General features: G+C 35.6%; 1 long non-coding RNA gene across 14 annotated transcripts; it reads right to left on the bottom strand.

Annotated features, from left to right (window-relative positions):
* LOC109223640 lies at nucleotides 290-10,683 on the bottom strand. Of its 14 annotated transcripts, none has more exons than XR_002067615.1 (8): nucleotides 7,835-10,573; nucleotides 6,046-6,133; nucleotides 4,535-4,611; nucleotides 4,299-4,384; nucleotides 3,493-4,205; nucleotides 2,433-3,415; nucleotides 1,023-1,091; nucleotides 290-650 (listed from the first exon to the last, which is right to left on the bottom strand). It is a non-coding gene; the product is annotated as an uncharacterized LOC109223640 (long non-coding RNA). The 14 variants fall into 14 exon arrangements; XR_002067616.1 differs by lacking the exons at nucleotides 290-650; nucleotides 1,023-1,091 and adding exons at nucleotides 1,247-2,321; nucleotides 10,582-10,683 and having other exon boundaries at nucleotides 7,835-9,446; XR_002067620.1 differs by lacking the exons at nucleotides 290-650; nucleotides 1,023-1,091 and adding exons at nucleotides 1,247-2,321; nucleotides 10,582-10,683 and having other exon boundaries at nucleotides 7,835-8,293.

Raw genomic sequence — 20,441 nt, 5'->3', positions numbered from 1 at the left:
TTTAACAGAAAAAGTATTTTAGAACTTTAAATTAAACTACTCATATCTTCATATTGGTAATAAAAATTTTACAACATGACCCAAGGTAATATATTACAAACACATGGCTAAAATCTTATTCACCCTCGTCAATATGAATAATAAAATTACTAAGTGAAGTTAAAGGCCTTTTTTTTAAGGTTATCACACTTTATTGTGACGATTTATAGATAATTAGGTATCAATATGCTTCACGACATTGAAAGTCAGATAATTCTTTTTTTGAATTAAAAGTGACTGGGGACGTACCTTGAAGAAGCAAAAAGGAAGGATCTTCTTATCCTACACTATAAATAATACTAGACAATCTTGCCCATGCTTCACATGGGCCCAACAATTTTTAGTCTAAAATTATCTTTATTTGTAACAAAAGATTATAACCAGATGATCTTGCTCATGCTCAAATAATTTGCAATCCAAAGTAATGGGTAATTTTAAATAAAGATAATCATGCTTATGTGGTATGGATCCCTTGAAAATTGATTTTATTGGTTAAAGGGAGAGATTTGAGAGGCTTTCAATTTGCCGTAGCCACCTAGTTGTAGCAATTCTTCCGCAATCCGATCAGGCTCTGCCAAATCTCTTTGAATCACATGTACTCAATGCGCACCCTGAAATACAAAACGTATAAGCATACTATTTCAAAGAGAATGTTTCATTTCTTTTTTCATCATCCCTTTTTCTTTAAAGGAATAAGAATTGCATTAATACACAAACCTAGCATTAAGAATTTCCTTCTCTGTAGCCACAAAGATTGACTTTTTCGATTAATAACTTAAAACACATGACTCAGTTCTATAGTAAAAAGAGGGATAAAGAGTTACTGATCACTATTATATAGAATAAGTAAACCTATATTTCTGATTCGTCCATTGAAATGGTAAGAACAAAATCTTTGAATCTATTATTCGATCAATCTACTGAATTATAATTTATGAAAAAATATGAAAGACCAGTAGTATGTTCAAAATATCAGAGCATACCAGCTTACAGAAGATATTGGTTTACAAAATGCTCTTGGGGAATATCCCTGAAGCAATAACTTTGATGAACTGTGAAAACAATTTGATGAGCTGAGATCATAACATAAATTATTTGGAATACTAAATGCTTTGGTTGACTTTTGTATTTGGTGAATAAAAGTTGAACAGAATAATTTTTTGTACACGAAAGCCTCAAAAAGTTCAATGGTGCGGACAGGATCATATAAGCCATTGAAACTTCATCTGGACATTGATTACCCTTTATAGTAGAACAAGTAACTAAAGCCAGTTACAGACAAAACACAATAGTTAAAGCGTGAAGTATACAAGGCTGTAGGGAAAAAAATTATTACCTAGGTCTGGGTGTAAATATGAAGTGCTATTATTAAAACAAAACAGTGAAGAAATAGTCTTGCACATGCCAATGCAGAAAAACTCATGCAATTTGGAGATGTCTTCCATACTCTTATGGAACTGCCACATGTTCCCACAATAAACAATAGAACTGCCATCAGTAGGGGCGAAGGGGCGAAGCATCAGTACATATATAATTTGCAGCATTGGTCTCTATTGTCTCTCCCGAGATAAGTTCAACATATAGTGAGAGATGTAATTTCTCTCTTTGCATGTATTTCATGCTGCAAATGCTTTTTTCTTGAGGGCTTGAGATGCTTTTACATCAGCAGTAATCAAAAATATGTACGTATATTTTACCTATGATGTCCTGAAAGATAAGTAAGATTGACAAAAGAATATAACTGATAACAACAAGTGTTTGTTCTAAATGCCAAAAGAGTTCATTAAATTAATCTAATGAAAGACACTTATTCCACTCGAGAAGAATAAGCAACCTTTAGAGATACAACAAAGAACACTGTATTTTTAGCTTCTGTCAAATATATATGAGGCCAATTATTACTGTGTATTCATAATAGTTGTTACTTTAGTTACCTATAGTATCCTAGTAGTAAAAATGAACAGATCGTTGAAATATGCAGACATATCCAGTACAAAATGAAGAAATGAAACAATCTCTGAGGTAGAAAAAGAAATTATCATATTCCAATTCGGTTAGTGTCACAGTACTTTTCAGTATCAACATGTGGAAGTTCCATAGTGCTGAACAGAAGTTCCAGTCCATTTAGAAAGGCGTCAAGAAAGCCACTCCAAGGGGACGGGCCAACACTAACGTTAAGCCTGTTACTTTTAGCAGGTGGAGTAACATAATCGTTGAAAGAAGCTGTGGCCAAAAAGCCCTGCACTTTCTGACCATTTAGAATGGTTGTAATGGATCCGCTTCTACAAAGCGAAATTTGTAAGTCTAATATTTTTTTTTAAAAAAAATATATAAATTTATCATTGCTGAAAAATGGGCATCTTAGATTTGGGGGCCTAAAGAGAGAGCCTTACTTGTTTCATCATGGTTAACGATTTACTCAATTTGGGAATCTGTTCCTCCAAGGCAAAACATTTAAGGATTTGAAGAGAGCAGAGTCTGATCTGCGTCACTTATTCCATCTGCAATCTCACTTCGTCCATCAATAATGGCTTAAAGGTTCAAAATATGAATAAGATTCTGACAAAAAAAGGTATACAGTTAGTCATCAAATGTATTTCAGAATACGAACATTTAGATAAATATGTCAATACAATATAGCAATGAGTGCTTAAAAGTTTGTTGGAGAAATTACAATCACTACCAACAAGACTTACTGGTAAAAACTTTTTAACTTCACCTGATCAGTTATTTCTATTCACATATAATTTGCAGCATTGGTCTCTATTGTCTCTCCGGAGATTAGTTACATCAGCAGTAGTCAAAAATATGTCTGTATAATTTACCTATGATGTCCTGAAAGATAGGTAAGATTGACAAAAGAATATAACAGATAACAACAAGTGTTTGTACTAAATGCCAAAAGAGTTCATTAAATTAAACTAATGAAAGACACTTATTCCACTCGAGAAGAATAAGCAACCTTTAAAGATACAACAAAGAACACTGTATTTTTAGCTTCTGTCAAATATATATGAGGCCAATTATTACTGTGTATTCATAATAGTTGTTACTTTAGTTACCTGTAGTATCCTAGTAGTAAAAATGAACAGATCATTGAAATATGCAGACATATCCAGTACAAAATGAAGAAATGAAACAATCTCTGAGGTAGAAAAAGAATTTATCATATTCCAATTTGGTTAGTGTCACAGTACTTTTCAGTATCAACATGTGGAAGTTCCATAGCGCTGAACAGAAGTTCCAGTCCATTTAGAAAGGCGTCAAGAAAGCCACTCCAAGGGGACGGGCCAACACTAATGTTAAGCCTGTTACTTTTAGCAGGTGGAGTGACCTAATCGTTGAAAGAAGCTGTGGCCAAAAAGCCCTGCACTTTCTGACCATGATCAAAATCATTAGCCACGTTCCAGGAGTTGACATAAATGTTAAATAACAGCTGATTGGTGTACTCACTATGTCGTAGAAGTGTAAACGAATGAAATATTGGAATCCAGGTTCCACATTGAACGTCCAAATCACCTTAAAATTGGCATTAGGATCATCACCAGTATCAGCCGCATTCATCTTACTACAAGTACCATAAATTATCTGTTGTGGTGCAATATCTGGTGTTGCTCCATCCTGTGGATATTTCACAGATGCAATCTTATTTATCGACTTAGCAGAACTCCGCTGCGTCAAGAAACAAGTTCTCCAAAGTGTATCATTTTCAAACGACACCAGCGATCCGCCCATGTTTACCCTTGCAACTGTTTCGAGAGCCTGCGCATACATACCACTCCCCGCTGGACTAATGGTGGAGCCATCATCAGTAATAAGGATATCAGGTACAAGGCAACTTCCAAAGCATTTACATATGCAAACTAATAGCTCAAAGGAGAGATCGTGATCACAAGGTCCCTCGAGATCACGTTAACAAAAAATTCTTTGACAGTTACATTTTTGGGAGTGAAATTACCAAGACGAACATTCAGTTACATTTTCATTATTCCTTGCAATAGACTCCACAATAGTGAACCTGTCGACGACCCATTCAAATTGGCCGATGTCTAGTGAATAAGGCGTGGATATCTAACTTTGGCAGTTGAAATACGTCTCGAAAAGTTCGAACAACTTATCACATCGTCAATGTCATCACCATAGAGTATTACACAAATTTGTTCCTCCTGCAATTTTATTAAGAAGGATGATACACTAATTATTGGAAGAGTGCAAGTTAGAAAATCTGAAGTTACAGTTATAGTTGTAAGCTAACTTACGTTTTAATCTTGAACAATTATTGTCTAAAAACGAACTCTCTGATCCCTGCTTTCTCTCGGCCGAAATTTGTCTGGGGCAGTATAGCCTGCATATTAATCACCGTAAAATTGTAAGAACAAACCATCCCACATTAGAAATGTAAGGGAGCGAACATACATAAAATACACTTTAAGTTTTTTCAACAATCTGGACTTTCTAGTCACTATATTTCAAAGTAACTGCTGGAACTCCATACCTTTGTAATCTTTGTTTCTTTGTGGTAACAAAGAGGAGAAGGAGCAAGAACTTGTAAAGATATACAATATACCATGGCTGCAAAATTAGCAGCTTCAGAGAACTAACAATTCAACAGTTCAAATATGTTCATTGTTCAAGATAATGAGATTTAGACGAATCATCCTAACAACCAGCACATTCTACCAAAGAAACGCGAGGTATTGAATTTGCTAACTTGGATTTTGTCCAACTTGACTCATCAATGAATAAACACCCAGTTCTTACCGCAAAATTTCGAATAAGTTCAAGAAGTTACAATAGCTTAGTCAATGTAAATACTACAACTGCAGCACTTCAAGATTTGACAGGTTTAAGTAGAACAAAAATCAATATTTTTCTACTTCTATGAAACTGTAGTATAGGATTAGAATAAAAAATTTGTCAACAATTGTTTCGTGGCATTCATAACAGTTTTTTATACCAAAAAAGACGCAGAAATTTCAACTCGGTGAAGTACTAAATTAGGGAAAAGCAGAATCTTACCGTGAGAAGCTGTTAACTTTGGGCCTATTACTACAGAAATCACAATCTTCTTTCTGGATTATTGAGGACAAAGCAGATAAAACTCCAAATTTTAGCAATTTCTTAAATTCCCAAAACCTAGCACCATCCACCAATTTTTCCCAGAAAGAAATCCAAATTTTACAATACATTACACCAAGACCACCCCTTTCACACAGGAAAAGGCACAAATTAGACAACTGAGAAATTCCATGATACAGAGAAATCTATTTTAAGAGAGTTGTGATCCAGTAGCAGAAAAGACAACTAATTGGGGAAAATTTATATTACCAATTGTAAAGTTAATGCTGTAGAACTATTATTTCATGGTACAACTGTGAAACCCCTTGGTGCACAAATTTGTGAGAAAGAAGAACATTTTAGATAGATTAGCACCAGAGTTAGCTCCAGCTGTCAAAGGGAAAAGTCCACGTACTCTGTTGCTAATACACTGACACAGCAGCAGAGGCGAAGCCCGCAACTTTTAGACCATTTTTTACCTATATAAGTGGCCCTTTAATGCCTAAGAAGTTGCCTTTCTTTACTAACTAGGTAGTGATGGCCCGTGCCAGCACGAGCCCAATATTGGAAAAATTTGAACTTTCTTTTTCTACAAACCTTTTTCTGATATGAAATTGCACAAAAATAAAAGTTCATACAAGATACAAGAGGAACTTTTGTTAGGGGCCATTTAGTTGTTTACAAACAAAACAAAATCAAGTCGGATCACCAGCATTACAAAGTTGAAGGACAGTCTACACAGAGTTCAAAATCAGCATTCTTGTTTGGTCTTTCTGCCACAAACATCACAGGTTTTCTTCATTTGTGGGCAGTCCACGCAAAGCTTAACTTTGCTAGCCAAACCAGCAAATGACACTTGCAGTTGGAGAAAGAGAAGTTTACTTTGCTAAGAAAAGGTCACAATTTCACATCCTGAAAAGAAAAAAAAAAAGAGATGATGATAATAACCTGTCAGTACATATTTGTATCGGAGTAGAGCATGTGGGGGGCCAGAATCCCATAATGACATCCTTAAATTCATGAGATGGATGGTCAACTGCAGTGATCAAGAAAGAGCAATAATATAGGTCACAGTACAATCCCCCATAAAAAAACATTAGAAGACTGACATTATACATGACTTTGTGCTTCCCATTGTCAGTACCAATTTGGGAAAATACATAAATTCTGCTTCATGGTTACCGTGCAAATGATACGAAGAACAATAACTAACACTCAGACTAACAAATCATCTCTAGACAAATTCTCATTTGTTGTCACAGAATAAGGATATACACTGCGGATTATTTAAACTGTTTCATGGAAAGATTTTGCATTGGCTGTATCTAGCTTTTCTCCTTTCTATTAAAGGTTTTTTCCTGTATATAGCGAGCCAATACAGCACTCATAACAAGTCTTTTATGCAATCAGTCGTTAAAACTTGTAAACTTCTATGCGAGAATAGCAAGTTCCTTTCTTTAACATTCATATATTCTTTATTTAGGTAGACGAAAAACTGACCTAATAGGATATCATATGTGTGCTTTTCACGATATTTAAATCCCCTCTATTGCAAACATCAACCTATTGAAGATACTGACCTCAAAAAGCTCTTACAATCACAAAAGTAATCTAACGGAACCAAGCACAGACTCCCAACTCTACTTTAATTTCTGAGAGTCAATACTTAATATGTGCTCTTCCTTTCTTGTTTTTTCTTTAACCAGATTTATTTTGTATTCTTTTTAATAAGTCAGAAACTAACCAAGAAAACCTGTAGGCATTGCAACATGGATAGTTGAAATATTTAGCTTGATTATCACAGAAAAATGAAAAGATAAATATGTAAAAATCCTTTTACTTAGATTATGACTAATATAGGCTTCATAGATAGTGAACATATGTCCATGTAATCAAAATTGACTGGATAAGTTTGATGTCACAGATGTTTCGATCAAAATAAGTATGGATCAGAGGTTTGAATCAGTATGGATCAGACCATAAAGAATACCCTTCTACTGATGCACATGTTGTGATAGAGTCCATTTAACACTTACAAAACATTATGCTTACTTGAAAATGTCCTTAACATGACTATATAAGTCATGTTGCTTGCTATATTCCAGTAAAATTTCGGTTGCCAAATTCTAATTTTTGTGCACGTAACATGTTGTTTAGGGAATAAGCTATTCAGTGAAAGTAATTCATTCGCTAATCTGGTAATTTAAACAACTAAATAGCAATTTCTAAGTTCTTAAGTAATACTTTATTATCTAACACTAACAATCTCTAACATTTAAGATTTTCTGTTTACATATGTCCGTGAGGGAATTTCCTCCGCTGATCATGCATCTGTCCTAGAGCCTGGAGGTCCACTACTTAATGAGAAGTTTGTAAAAAGAAGTCAAACTAATGAAATGACAATCACTATTATAGTCAAGGAAATCATGTGTAAGGATTACAATTGGAACTAAGTTGCATTTTCACTATGCTCTACAAGCAATCACAGAAAAACGCATGCTACCTCAAAGAGAGAAAAAGATCGAAGGCTTAAAGTTGGTCAATAAAATTACAAACCCGAACATACATAGACCGGTTAACCCCCCCCCCCCCCCCCCCACCCTAAAAAAAAAAAGGAAACTCACACATATAAGAACCTATAAAACCAAAAACCAAGTATCAAATTAGTCCCAATTTTTACTTCTAATGTTTTATTAAAGAGTCAGCGACTGTGATTGAACAACAGAAAAATTTATACCGTTCATTTCGCAAACAAACTGCTCGAAGGAAAGGGTTGATCAGATCTTTCAGCTTGAGCTCCCTCCTCAACACACAAATCATAAAAGTCAATCAATTTACGAATTTACTATCACTGTGACATCAAAATATAATCACGACCAAAGAATTAAAAGACCAAAATACAGAAACCATATAGAAGAACAGAAAAGGTAATAAGAAGACCAAAACGAAGAACAGAAAACAAAATCATAGTACAAAGAAACCCTTAAAAAAATAGAGATAATTTGGATCTCCTAAATTAGCCAAAGCTTAAGCATACGACTTCAATAACATCAATAGCTAAGGGTAGCATCATATGTTAACCGAGGAAAGTCGAGCAACAACACATAAACGAAAGATACCAACTTTGAGCTTTGAATAGCCCAGTCGCCACCCACTGAAGAGACAAACTGAAAGAGACCTGTCCGCTCTAACAGTTCTGGATTCAAAGCATCAAGAACATTAGCATAGCTCTATGGGCATGTAATATTTTTTTACTGAAATGCATAAATCAGCAAAATCTGAACAGAGGAAGATGAAATAGAAGACGGGAAAGATGACGAACAAAGAGCAAGAAAATGGCAATACATGGCTACTCAGTTGCAGGGTTAAAGCCACTTTGCATCAAGTATTGTGAGTAAAATAACAGCACTAAGTAGGTATTGTGCTATTACAAACAAAAATAACCACATTCGTTTCTAATTTTGAAGCTGGCTAATAAAATTTAGCATATTAATAGAATCCTTAGTATAATAGTTTTTGCACCGGAAAGACAACAATGCTAGACACTTATATATAATCATACTGACTAACTCCGCTTTGCTTTTGCAACACCTAACATTTTTCTCTCCCTATATGGTCCACTAAATTCAAGCCAGGATCGTTGTCCATACCTTCTTTTTCTATGAACTCTTTCATGATTTTGGCATTGACTATTTCAAACTGGAATATGTTCCATAATTCTGCAGTCACTTCACATTGAAGGAATATGTTGCTTCCCTTTTCACTAAGTAACACCTCTTACACATCTTGTATCTTTTCCTTTGCAAATGAGAAACCTCCTAGGATGCAAACTTTAGAAAATGTTAGACCTTGTAGGGATTACTTGTTTTTAAAATCTTTTCTATGGCCACTTCCTTACTTGTGTATTTCTTAGCATCAGGGCCTTGTAACAGGATTTAAGGGTGAAGTTCTCTTCACCATGATATTTTAAGAATAAATTATCCTGCCTCTTCTTCCACATGATATCTCCATAACCACTTCATGAGTAAACTCTCGATTGTATTCTTATTCTCTTTATTTCTAAACCTCGCATCTTCTTATCCAATATGACACTGTCCCACTTTATTAGATATGTTGCCTCTTCTCTTTGTTTCCTTGGCATAAAAAATCGCTTTTCATTTCGTCCAACTTATTTGCAACCTTTATAGGCATTGGGAAGAGTGACATCACATAAGTAGGCATTGCATCCAAAATACCATGTAATCAACACCACTCTGCCCATCAAAGATAAATATTGTTTTCTATTTGCATACTTTTTCCCCACGTCTATCAATCACCCTTTGCCATCTCACTAGCCTTGTGTCTTGCTCCTAAAGAGAAGCCCAAATAAGTGGTTAGAAGACAACATATTTCACAATAAAATTCCTACAAGTTCTGTATATTGTCTATTTCATTCACAGGTAATACGTATCTCTTTGTCCAGTCTCAACTTAGATACTGCTTCAAACTTGATCAGTATCATCCTTAGGTATCTCGACCGACTAACACTTCCATCACATATTACTAATGTGTCATTAGCGATATGGTATGTGCGAAATGCTTAATAAGTTCTAACTGTTAGTTCCTACCTTGTCAGTATGCTTCTACCGGTTTGTTCCATTTTACCTATAAGAAAGAAAAGAACTCTAAAGAATAAAAGAAGGATCAAAGAATCTAGAATGATCTTTGTCGAACAGATATATTAATTTTGTAATAAAATGTATTAACTGTACGGAAGAAACTTATACAGAAGAAAATAATCAAAAAAGATAGTAACAAATGCTCCGAAAAATCATTACCATGCTAGAAAGATCAAGCATTTATTTGCTTATATTATATACTACCATTTACTTTAGAACAAATAATCAAGCAACACTGGAAGATAAAATCCTTCTTCTCACAACAGCAATGTCATTGCAAAATTAGGAGGTATGAGGAGAACCAAGAAAAAGCACTAAAAGAAAAATTAAATACATAAAGGAAGTATTAAGAGAATCCAAGTGGTATGAAGAAAAATCTGAAAATAAACAGAGGAAGAGAACTGAGGAAGATGAAGCGAAGAACTTTTTACGCACTGTGAAGCGATACCCAAAATTTGTCTTGTTAATTAGGCTTAACACCCATATCAGTGTAGCGAGAAGCCTTTAATCTCAATAAATAAATTGCGTGTGGGCTGTAACTTATTGAAAGAGCAAAAAAGGGGAGAGAAAGAACAATAAAATTAACCATGAAGATGAAGGGATTATTCCTATATCAGATGCCTGACCTTTCGTTTGCTCACTGTTATTAATCAAAATTCAGCAAGATTAGAGGCTTATAAATGGAGTTTCACCATCAAATTTAACACACCAGCAATTGGATTAAAAATTTAAGAAATATGAAGAGAGACCAAAAGAAGCATCTGAAAGGAAAAAGATGAAGAAAAGAGAAGAAGAGATATAGGCAGAAATTAAAAGCGGAACAAACCTGTATCTAGAACTCCCAGCAATACCCTTGAGATCAAGAACATGGACTTCTGACAGAGCCTGTGAAAATTTGACCGACGGAAAGAAAATATTGGAAGACAGTTGGAGCGATGTCGAATATACACGTAGAATATAGGCAAACAATTAAAAGACACGTTAGATCAATTGGTAAGTGATACCAAAAGACCAAAATGCCCTCATCTTTACTCTAAATGACACTTAAGCAGACATGTCAAAAAGCTTGCTCTTCTATATAATAGAAAAGTCACTTATGGCATTCAAGGTAAGAATATAGAAAAAGAATTTTTATATACCTATACCCTATTGGAAGCTTTATTTGTCACGATCCGAAATTCTCACCGTCGGGACCGTGATGGCGCCTAACACACTCAACGTTAGAGATTCATTGGCCAAACCTTTTATATTTCAGTGATTAACAACAAGCAAGCTATACAGGTGAAATAAATGCGGAAATAAATAAATAACAACTTTGATTCTATACTGTCCCTGCCTAGAATCCGGAGTCACAATTCACGAATATTCTAAGATTTTTACTACAAGTATTTGTCCGAAAGAAAGTACAACTGTGTGCGAAATAAAGAGAAACGGTAAAGTATAAGGTATAGGAGGGGATGCCAGGGCCTGCGGATGCCAACATGACTACCTTGGGTCTCCGATCAAATAAAGCCAGCAGCTAACTCGAGATCAACTCGGTCCTGCATCAAAATCTGCACAATCTGCAGTGTAGCATCAGTACAACCGACCCCATGTACTGGTAAGTGCCGAGCCTAACCTCGGCGAACTAGTGACGAGGCTAGGACAAGACACACATACATAAACCTGTGCAGTTAAACAATATACGAGCACAATAACAACTAATAAATGCTAAACAGTTAATAACGGGAGGGGAACATGCTAAGGGGATTGCAAGATAAGGAATTACAATGGAACTGAAAATACGAACAATCAATATACCATAAACAGATAGAAACGGATAAAACACAGTAAAGGAAAGTGCACGGCATCACCTTCGTGCTTTTACTCTCAACCTCATCAGATAAAATAATAGAAACGTGCGCGGCATCACCCTTCGTGCTTTTACACTCAACCTCGCCATAATAAATAATAGAAATGTGCACGGCATCACCCTTCGTACTGTATCACTCAACCTCACCATAATAAATAACAGAAGCATGCACGGCATCACCCTTCGTGCTTTAACACTCTCCCTCACCAAAGCAACGAACAATAATAATAGGGAGATAGAAATAATAACAAGTCCTACTTCAATAATTACTTCCACAATGTCAACCTCGACTTGGAGTCAATACTCAATCAACACCAAAATTTGTACATATGATAAGAACAATCAACATAACAATAAACTAGTCTAAGCATGGGTAATATGATCACGGAAAGCTACAATTTTATTAATAGGACTCACTAGCATGGTATGACTCAACAACAACGCATAGGTACTCGTCACCTCACCTATACGTTGTTCTCAACATTCAAACACATAGAAAATAGGCAATTAGGACCTAATCCCTCAAGCCAAGGTTAACCACGACACTTACCTTGCTCCGCGGGCCAATCAATGCTCAATTACCATTTTTCCTCTAATATCCACCTCTGAACCACTCGTATCTAGCCACAATTAACTCAATAACATCAATTATTGCTAAAGGAATCAACTACAATGCACGAATTTAGATTTCTCAAACTTTCCCCAAAAAGTAAAAAATCGACATCGGGCCTGCTTGGTCAAAACTCGAGGTTCGGACCAAAATGCATTCACACCCCCGAGCCCGAATATGCAATTAGTTTTAAAATCTGATCCCAAATTGAGGTCTAAATTCCAATTTCCCAAAAATTCCTAATTCTACCCAAACCCCCAATTTCTACCATGGATATCATAGATTTTAGGTTGTAAATTTATGGAATGCAATGGGTCATTGAAAGAAAATGGTTTGGAATCACTTACCAACACTTTGGGGAAGAAATTAGTTCTTGAAAATTGCCTCTAGGTCTTCTAGTTTTGAAATTTGAGAAAGAATGGCCAAATCCTATTTTTGCTTCTGTTTTAAGTGTTGGGCGATAGTGTTCATCTCGATCGCGTGAACACTGTCGCGTTCGCGAAGGCAGCCTCATAAGGACTTACGCGATCGCGGGGAACACTGCGTGTTCGCGAAGGTTTAGCCCACCCTACCTTCGCGTTCGCGATACAGGGCTCGCGTTCGCATAGGGTTTCCCAGGTCCCCTGACTAGCCTACCTAAAGTTACGCATACGCGGTCGACCGGTCGCGTTCTTGTAGAGCAACTCCCCCTAATACTCCGCGTTCGCGACCCTGGTCTCGCGTTCGCATAGAGTGAAGTCCTCCCCATCCCAGATTCCCCTTCGCGATCGCGAGAATGGCTTCGCGATCGCGAAGCATAAAGTATCAGAACACCAACTGCAGCAAAACACACCAGATTTCTAAGTCTAAAACATCCCGTAGCCTATGCAAAACTCACCCGAGCTCTCGAGGCTCCAAACCAAACATGCACACAAGTCTAAAAACATCATACGGACTTGCTCGTGCGATCAAATCGCCAAAATAACACCTATATCTACGAATTTAGCACTAAATTGAATGAAATTTTCAAGAAAGTTTGAAAACCTCTATTTTCACAACCGGACGTCCGAATCACGTCAAACCATTTCCGTTTCTCATCAAATGTTACAGACAAGTCTTAAATATCATAATGAACCTGTACCGGGATCCGAAACAAAATACGGACCCGATACCAACAAGATCAAACATTAACCAAATTCTTAAAACCATTAGATTTTCAGTCTTTCAATTTTCATCAAAAATTTATTTCTCGAGTTAGGGACCTCGGAATTTGATTCCGGACATACGCCTAGGTCCAATATTTTGATACGGACCCACCGGGACTATCAAAATATGAGTCCGGGTCCGTTTGTTCAAAAAGTTGACCGAAGTCAACTAAATCAAGTTTTAAAGGCAAGAATTATTATTTTCATCAACTTTCAACATAAAAGCTTTGCGGAAACACGCCCGGATTGTGCACGCAAATCGAGGAGGATAAAAATGAGATTTCAAAGGCCTCGAAACACAGAATCGAGTTTCAATTATATACACTCCCTACTCAAGTTTCAATTTAATTACATCTTATATACAAATTTACCAATTATATGCACTTTAGGAATTAAATGAGTATCACTTTATATTAGGAATCAATTATTTCTCATCCTTATTCTCTCTCTCTCTCTCTCTCTCTCTCTCTCTCTCTCTCTCTCTCTCTCTCTCTACTGCACTCTCTCTCTCTCTCTCTACGACTCAATCCCTAATTTCAGTAATGTAGAGCAAAGGAAAAGAGAGCAGCAACTCCACCATTGATAGCCATTAAAAAACTTTGAAGCTTTGAATTCGACTTTGGGTTTTCAAAAAATATTATATATTTGAATTGGGTGTTGTTGCAAACAATTTGGAATTCTCACTACGTCTCTCTTTATCTCTCAATCCCTAATTCCAGTAATGTCAAGTAAAGGAAAAGAGAGCAGCAATTCCACCATTGACAACCATTAAAAAGCTTTGAAGCTTTGAATTCGAATTTGTGTTTCCAAAAACCATTATTTGTTTGGATTGGGTGTTGTTGCAAACAATTGGGAATATGGTTTGAAATTTTATATCTCAATTTTGAGCGTGTTTTGGTGAAGATTAGACCTGATTTTGACTGAATTTCAGATTGAAACTCGAATAAGAAGAAGAAGAAGAAGAAGAAGAAGAAGAAGAAGAAGAAGAAGACATGACATACATTATACTGCAGAAATTGTAGTCAAGTTGTAGTAAAATTGTAGAAAAATTGTAATCTGTTACTTATATATATTTTTTTATTCAAATATTGTATGGAAGTTGAACAATATTGCATAAAAATTGTATTTAAGCTGTATGATATTGTAGTTGTATATAACTAAGTAGAAATAATGTATGAAAGTTGTAGATAATTTGTAGATAAGTTGTATAATATATAATTAGTTGTATGAAATTTATTTTTACTATGTATAAATCAGATACAAAATATACAAAAGACATATTGTATAAAATTTATATAAAAATTATATTTAAGTTGTATGATATTTTAGATGTATTTAACTGAAAAAAAATAATGTATGAAAGTTGTAGATAAGTTGTAAATAAGTTGTATACTATATAATTAGTTGTATAAAATTTATTTTTACTATGTAAGTTGTTGTTGATATTCAAATTTGCATTAAATTTGTACGAAATTTATTTTTAATTCGTATGTGAAGTACATACATTGTTCTTTTCTGATTAGTTGATTTATTAAGGAAAGAAAAGTAGAGAATAAATTCCAAATCAACTCATGTGCACTGATTCATTTTTGTTTGAACGAAAAAACTTGAATACTGATGGAATTGAATGATTTTGGTGGAGAAATTTCGAGTTTCACATTAAAAGCGCCACAGTCACACTTCGGAGAAACTGAGTTTTATGTGAAATTTGAATTTTATGTGAGAAATTAACTGGGCAACATAGATTCTTGTTGGAAATACTAATACAAAGTTGACTTTAAAGTTTGGAAGCGATTGAATTTAATTTGAAATCTAGTAAAACTTCAAATCTGCTCAATTATACTTTTTGATCCAACTGCGATTGGTGTTGTAGTTTGACAATGTTGTTACGAAATTAATAATTTGGATTAGCAATATTTTCTATGAGAAAGGTCAATACTTTAGCCAATACTGTAAACAAATGCACCACCAAAATAAATTTTAGGTAGGCCGATACTCTAAACAACAATATATAATACTATTTNGCTGAAGTTATTTGGTTCATTTGTAAAAACTTCAGCACTATATAAGCTGAAGTTTTTTTTGTCCTGGATTCATTAGTTTTTTCATAAAGCTTTTCCAAAAACTTCAGCAGAAGATGCTGAAGTTATTTAGTTCATTTGTAAAAACTTCAGCACTAAAATAGCTGAAGTTTTTGAAAAAGCTTTCTAACATACTAGATAAATAATCACCTTATTCTTTCATAGTGTATTGCTATTATAAAATAATCAGATTGCCAACAATATCTAAATCATAATTTTTGGAAATAATAAACATGAAAAGAACAGAATTACGTGGAAATATTCACAAATTATTGTCTACTAACTTACGTAATTATTTATAATTTATTTTTAAATAATCTGATAAACATACTTATGGCAATCATTCGATGAACTGAAGTTTCATAGCAGCACCAACAGCAGCAGCAAAAGAAGAAGAAGAAGAAGAAGAAGAAGAAGAACAAGAAAACGAAGGAGGAGAAGGAGGAGGAGAAAGGGGGCTGAAGTTGTTTAAAAAGTGAGTACAAATTAAGACTTTTTAAAAAAATGGGTATAGGTTAAATGGGGGCGACCAAATAGTGCACCCCGTGCAATTTTTACGTAAGCATATCCCGGCAATCAGGCAGTTCGTAAAAGAGCATGCAATCGACTCTTTTTCAGATGATTTTTTTCAAGCATTCCATGGTTCGAGTTGGCATTTTATCGATATTGATCCTCATATAGATTTATGTGATGCTAAACTATGAATATCAAATTTGTATTAAAATGTAGGAAATTTTTTGGAATTAAAGCCTGCTGTCAAGCTCTAAACATTTCTTTTTGTGACGTCCGGTGTTGCTGAGATGCTGCTTCATTGATGCATGATAGTTCCTTTATGTGCATGCCTCTGGAGATGCCTCTTTTATGTGTCCAAAAAAAATATTCAAGATTTTATAAAAATTTAGATCATCCATTTCAGTGTTTGGGAATTGCCGTTTGTGAAAAGGGTGGAACATATGGAGAGAAAGGGGAAAGATGAGAGAAAAAAGGAAAAAGGTATAATTAAATCCCTTGATTGAAGGCACTAATAATGAATTGGGAGCCTTTTAAGGTGGATTGTATATATATATTTTGTAACTAAAATATGTTTAGGTCGAGTAAATACCAAAACATGGATATTTTTCGTAATAAGGTTTCAAATAGTGTATAGGTATATAAAATCCCTATAGAAAAACAGTGTCAAAAATATAACAACCTAAGCTGGCATGTCAACGAAGTGATGTCTGCCTCAGCTGCTTCACGTATATATATAGAAAGTACGAAAGTTATACTAAAAACTTTGAAAGTTATACTAAAAACTTTTTATATAAGTAATTAATAAGTTAAAAACTAGAAAAATAAATACGAAATATAATCGGTCATGGTAAGTTACCAAAAATATCGAGCTGCGAGGAAATGTTACTACGGCCTAGTCCAGAAAAGCCCACCCACCCTAAAAATTTAGGGCATATATACACCACCTCTAATTTTGAAGGACTTGCTTAGCAACTATATCACTGTAATTAGCATTTGAGGAAAGTACTTGCATTCTTAATTTACTAGTCTTAAGATAGGCGCTTTGTGTTATATTTAAGTTATAAAGTAAAAGCAAAAGAAAAAAGTGTATATTTTTTGAAAATCATAACTGTTGATCTTATTTAGTTAACTCAATAAAGGAAGAAACTTCCACATAAAAGTTCTCAAGTTATCTCAATCAGTATACTAAATTTAAATTTGCTACAATATATAAAAATAATATTTTAGAAATTTATTATATGTACCTATATTTTTAATAATTTTTTCTTGTATTCTCAAAATGTCAAATAGCACATATTCGTTTGTAAATTCAATACCGGAAATCATGTGCGCACAAGTGTTCTCTTACCAACATGGAAGTAAAGTCATAGAAGCCAATTAAAATGTTTAGTAATTTTTTTAAAAGAAATTTAAAAGGAAATACTTGAACCCATAATAATTGTAACGATCCGACCCAGTCGTTTTGAGCTCTAGCGCGTCGTTCAGCAGTTTGAGGCCATGAGCAGCTTCACTTCAGGTATTATGACTTGTACGCGTAGTCGGAATTGAATTTCGGGAAGTTTGGAATTGATTTGGAAAGAAAATTCCCATTTCGGAAGCTTTAAGTTGAAAGAATTGAGTAAGGTTTAATTTATGAGTAAACGACCTCGGAACCGGGATTTGAAGGTCCCAACAGGTTCGTATGATGATATTGGACCTGGACGTATGTCCGGATCGTCTTTTGGATGACCCGAGAACGTTTTGACGCCTATTGTGGAAGTTAGCATTTTTGGAAAAATTTCATAAATCTGAGTCGAAGTGCATTTCTGTGTTATCAATGTCCGTTTGGAATTTCGAGTCTGGGAATAGCTCCGTATGGTAATTCTGGTATTGGGAGCGCGACCGGAAGTGGATTCGGAGGTCCGTAGGTCATTTTGGAGTCGTTTGGCTAAAGTTAGAAATTTGAAAGTTTTTGAGAAGTTTGACCGGAAGTGGACTTTTTGATATCGGGGTCGGATTCCGATTCCAGAAGTTGGAGTAGGTCCATAATGTCGAATATGACTTGTGTGCAATATTTGAGGTCAATCGGACGTGATTTGATGGGTTTCGGCATCGAAAGTAGAAATTGAAGTTTCAAGTTCTTTAAGTTTGAATTGGAGGTTGATTCGTAATTTTAGCGTTGTTTGGCGTGATTTGAGGGCTTGACTAAGTTCGTATGGTGTTCTAGGACTTGTTGGTATGTTTGGGTAAGGTCTCGGGGGCCTCGGGTTGATTACGGGTGGTTAACGCATCATGGTTTTGAATTGAGGAGCTGCTGAAGTTGGAGGACTGCTGGTGTAATCGCACATGCGGAGTGGGCACCACAGGTGCGAGCCCGCAGAAGCGAGAAGGAAGCCGAAGAAGCGAAAAAGGACGGGAGCAGGGGGAGTCGCAGGAGCGGACATTTGGGCGCACCTGCGGGCTCGCAGGTGCGAAGGTGAAGGCCGCAGAAGCGGAGAAAGGCGCGGGTGCAAAGAAGACCCCGCAGAAGCGGCTAATGGACTGCAGATACGAAAGTGGTCTGGGCAGAAGGGTTCTCTAAAGAATCGGGAATTGACCATTTTTCTTCCATTTTTCATTTGGTTTGAGCGATTTTGGAGAGCTTCAAGGGGAGATATTCTTCAAGCATCACAAGGTAAGTTGTTCCCACTTATTCTAAGTTGAATACATGATTATATACGGATTTGGACATGGAAATTAGTGGAAAATTTGGGAATTTGAGGAAAACCTAGAAAATTGGTATTCTTGGATTTTGAACGCGATTTTGGACATGAAATTGAGGGTAAATTATATATTTGAGTTCGTGAGGTTATGGGTAAACTTTATCTTCAAAAAATTTCAGAATTCGGGCCCGAGGGTGATTTTATCGACTTTTCGATCGGGGTTCGAAATTGTTATAAATTGGATTATAATGAGTGTTTGAGCATATATTAATGGGTTTGCATTATTGTTGGTTAGTTTTGGAGCGTTGGACATCGGTTTGAGCCGTCGGAAGGGCTTGGAAGCCCATTATGGAACTTCGGCGTGAGGTGAGTCTCTTTTCTAACCTTGTAAGAGGGAATTGTCCCCATAGGTGAATTAGTTGGATATGTGCTCCTATTTATGGGGGCTACGTACGCACGAGGTGACGAGAGTCCGTACGTAGCTACTATTATGCTTAAGTCCGGGTAGTCTAGGGCCCAAAAGCATGCTTTACTTGTAATATTTGCAATCTTGTTGTCAATTTAAAATTCTTAAAACATATCGAACATGTAAATAAATTTCTAAAAGACTAGACATTGTTTCTTGACTTTTAAAAGAGAAATTGCCTTTTTCTTAGATAATTGCTCCTTGATGAATTCTTGATTGACTGTTTGAATGTGTTTATCTAATGTGGACGGGCCGAACGCCTTCGTAGATCAAATAAATGCATCTATGGTTCGCGCCATTAGACCCTCTGACAGTGCACATTTTATTATTATGTTGGATCAGGCCGTACGACCTCGACATGATTTGCACATACTTGTATTTCTTGCCTTGAGATTCATAGATGTTGATATTTGTTCTCCCTGGCCTGAGATAAATGTATAAATAATTAAAATAAATTTGGAAATTTCCTATTAATGAAAGAATTGTTTACTTGCCTCATGCTATTGAGTTGCAGCCGTTTTTATAAAAAAATTCTCGATTTACTATATTATCGGCATATTATTGGACCACCAGTGAGTGTCGAAGTCGACCTCTCGTTACTACTTCTTCAAGATTAGACGGGATACTTATTTGGTACACGTTGTTTTTGTACTCATACTACACTTGTTGTGCATTTTTGTGCACATGCACATGTATGTCTAGTGGCCTAGTTTGGCGCAGCGACATGGTTGATATGGAGACCTACGTGAGCTGCACTCCTCGAGACGGCCCACAGCAAATAGAGTCTCCTTCAGAGTATTGTATTGTATTTTTCTCTATTGTCCAATTTGTATTCCAGATGGTTATTGTATTATATTGTTTCTTAGGAATTTGCTCATGCACTTATGACACCGGGTTCTGGGATGATTATGGGATTATTCAATATTTAGTTTGTTAAAGACATCATTATTATTTCAGTGAATTTCATTAATTATTGTTTAATGTAGAAAAGAAATGATTTCAATAAATACTAAAATGGAAATTTAATTAACTTCTTGGTGTTGGCTTGCCTGACAGTGGTGTCCTGCACCATCACGACCCTTAGTGGATTTTGGGTCGTGAAGAGAACTAGGTTCCCTTAGGTCTCACGAGTCATGAGCGAGTAGAGTCTTGAGGATGGGTACGGAGACGTCTGTACTTATCTTCGAGAGGCTACAGGGCTGTTAGGAGCACTTCCCTTCTTGATTCCTTATCGTGCGGTTTGATTCCTTTGTGGCTTATGCCTTCATTTCCTCCCCCTTTCAATCTTATGCGACGTGA

Source organism: Nicotiana attenuata, chromosome 3, assembly GCF_001879085.1.
Source record: "Nicotiana attenuata strain UT chromosome 3, NIATTr2, whole genome shotgun sequence".
Taxonomy (NCBI): domain Eukaryota; kingdom Viridiplantae; phylum Streptophyta; class Magnoliopsida; order Solanales; family Solanaceae; genus Nicotiana; species Nicotiana attenuata.
This window is presented reverse-complemented; position numbering and strand designations above follow the sequence as displayed.